The sequence below is a fragment of the Ranitomeya variabilis genome, chromosome 5, assembly GCF_051348905.1.
Source record: "Ranitomeya variabilis isolate aRanVar5 chromosome 5, aRanVar5.hap1, whole genome shotgun sequence".
Classification (NCBI taxonomy): domain Eukaryota; kingdom Metazoa; phylum Chordata; class Amphibia; order Anura; family Dendrobatidae; genus Ranitomeya; species Ranitomeya variabilis.
The window spans coordinates 668,521,040-668,523,664 of record NC_135236.1 but is presented as its reverse complement, the minus strand read 5'-3'; the positions used below and the strand labels follow the sequence as shown (position 1 = coordinate 668,523,664).

Below are 2,625 nucleotides of genomic sequence, written 5' to 3'. Positions count from 1 at the left end.
TAATCGCAAGTCATATTAAGGAAATTTTACCACTATCATGAAGTACAATATGTCACGAGAAAACAATGCTAGAATCACCAGGATCCATGAAGCGTTCCAGAAATATTACCTCATAAAGGGACAGTGGTCAGAATTGTAAAAATTGGCCCGGTCATTAACATGCAAACCACCTTTGGGGGTAAAGAGGTTAAAAAAAAATTTAAAAAAATATTCACCTCTCGTCGCTGTCCGACTCCTCGGTGTCTTCCGGCTCTCTGCGCCGTGACTGTTCAGGCAGAGGGCGCACGCTGATCACATCATCGCGCCCTCTCACCTGAAACGTCACAGTCAGAGGACGGAAGACACCGCAGCCCAGAAACAGGGAGAGGCGAGTATGGCAAATCTCGGGGCTTGGAGCAAGCAGCGGGGGATCGGGCCCCCAGAGCACGCCAGTGACCCCGATGGTGAGTGAGCCCCTCCGCCTGCTCAGGGCCCCGGCACTTGCCCGCTTGCGCTGGGTGCAGATACCGGCCCTGTACACTTTCATACAACAAAAAATATAGAGGACTGAATACCTGTTATAATTTTTCCGTATCCTGTGTCTACATAGCTGAACCCAAACTTTGCTTTCTGAGTATTAAATAATTGTAGTTTATTTTCTCTCTTCCTCTGTCAGCCATGGCGTCTATTGATCTGAGAGAAGAGCTGCTCTGCTCCATCTGTCTGAGCACTTATACAGATCCTGTAATGCTGAGATGTGGACACAACTTCTGCCGGGTCTGTATTGGTCGTGTGCTGGATACACAGGACGGGTCTGGAGGTTATTCCTGTCCTGTATGCAGAGAAGAGTTTCACCAGCAGCCGGCACTGATGAGAAACTTATATCTTCATAAAGTCGCAGAACGTTTCCTGATTACTCAGCGAGAACGAGAGGAGATCACCGGGATCTGCTGCACTTACTGTGTGGACTCTCCTGTACCTGCTGTTAGATCCTGTCTTCGCTGTGAGGCTTCTCTGTGTGATAAACACCTGAGGGTTCACAGCAAATCACCAGAACACGTCTTATCTGATCCCAGCACTTCTCTGGAGAAAAGGAAATGTTCTGTCCATAAGAAGATCCTGGAATATTACTGCACTGAGGACACGGCTTGTATCTGTGTGTTCTGCTGTTTGGGCGGAGAACATCGGGGACATCAGGTGGAGATACTGAATGACGCCTCTGAGAAGAAGAAGGAGAAACTGAGAAATGTTCTCCAGAAACTGATCACAAAGAGAGAAGAGACTGAGGAAAGAGTCCGGAGTCTGGAGGAGCGCAAGAGAAAAGCTCAGGAAAAAGCAGCTGGAGAAGCCAAGAGAGTCACTGCCCTGTCTACAGACATCAGGAGACGGGTGGAAGTCCTGGAGAAGGTCCTGAGTGAGATCTCCAGGAAGGAAAAGGAAGAGTCACTGTCACTCTCTGCTCTGATCCATCAGCTGGAAATAAAGAAGGACGAGCTGTCCAGGAAGATGAGACACATTGAGGAGCTGTGTAACATGACGGATCCACTGACTGTCTTACAGGAACCAGACACCGGTGACTCGTGTGATCCTGAGGAGGAGGGAGGTGATGAGGACACAGGGGGACATGATGAACAGCCCCATGATGGAGATGACCTGGATGTGGCTCACACACATTACACACATTATGTGATGTAATATCAGGTATAAGGAGCGGGATCTATGTGGAGGGTCCTGCAGACATATTACTGGATGTAACCACAGCTGGTAATAATCTCCTTATATCAGACGACCTGAAAACTGCAACCTGGACATAAATGAACCAGAATCGTTCAGAAACAGCAGAGAGATTCCTGTGTAATCCGGTGATGAGCAGGAGAGGATTTACCTCAGGACGACATTACTGGGATGTGGAGAGCAGTAGATTAGGGGATTGGAGGGTGGGGATGTGTTATCCCAGTATAGACAGGAGGGGGCATCAATCCCGTGTTGGAGATAATACAAAATCCTGGAGTTTGAGAAGATATAATAATCAGTATTCAGTGACATATGACAGTAGTGAGTTCCCGTTATCTCAGCAGATCTCCATTGATAAGGTCAGGATATGTCTGGATTATGAGGCCGGGCAGTTGTCCTTTTATGAGCTGTGTGACCCCATCATACACTTACACACCTTCACTGCCATCTTCACGGAGCCCCTTTATGCAGCACTACGTCTGTACAAATCTTCGATAAAGATATTAGGGGGAAGCAGCAACTGTAATAAACAGGAAACTGATGATAAATCTAATATGGAAGGGATAATTTTTTGCTAATGAGTTGACAATTATGGTATATATCCTCCTGATGATATATACATATATATATGCTAATTATAATTCCCACTCACTTAAGCTGCCTTTGCATTGGTCGATACATCAGATTCTAATGTTAATAACCCATTGTTCACAATAACTGTACAATGTGAATGTGTTCGGCAACTGAACAATGTATCCAAAAACGCTCATTAATTCTGCATAAAATCGTTTAAGCAATCAAAAAAACTCTCATTAAACTTTTGAAAATTGTGTAATACAAATTGAAATTGTTCACTGGTTCACCGATTTGACTGACAAAAAGGAGGGATGTAAATTCAAGTACTAAATCAAG

At 45.4% G+C, this 2,625-nt stretch overlaps 1 pseudogene; it reads left to right on the top strand.

Moving 5' to 3' along the window:
* The first annotated feature begins 654 nt into the window (after positions 1-654).
* Positions 655-2,420, top strand: LOC143776893 (E3 ubiquitin/ISG15 ligase TRIM25-like; annotated as a pseudogene).
* The last annotated feature ends 205 nt before the right edge of the window (positions 2,421-2,625 follow it).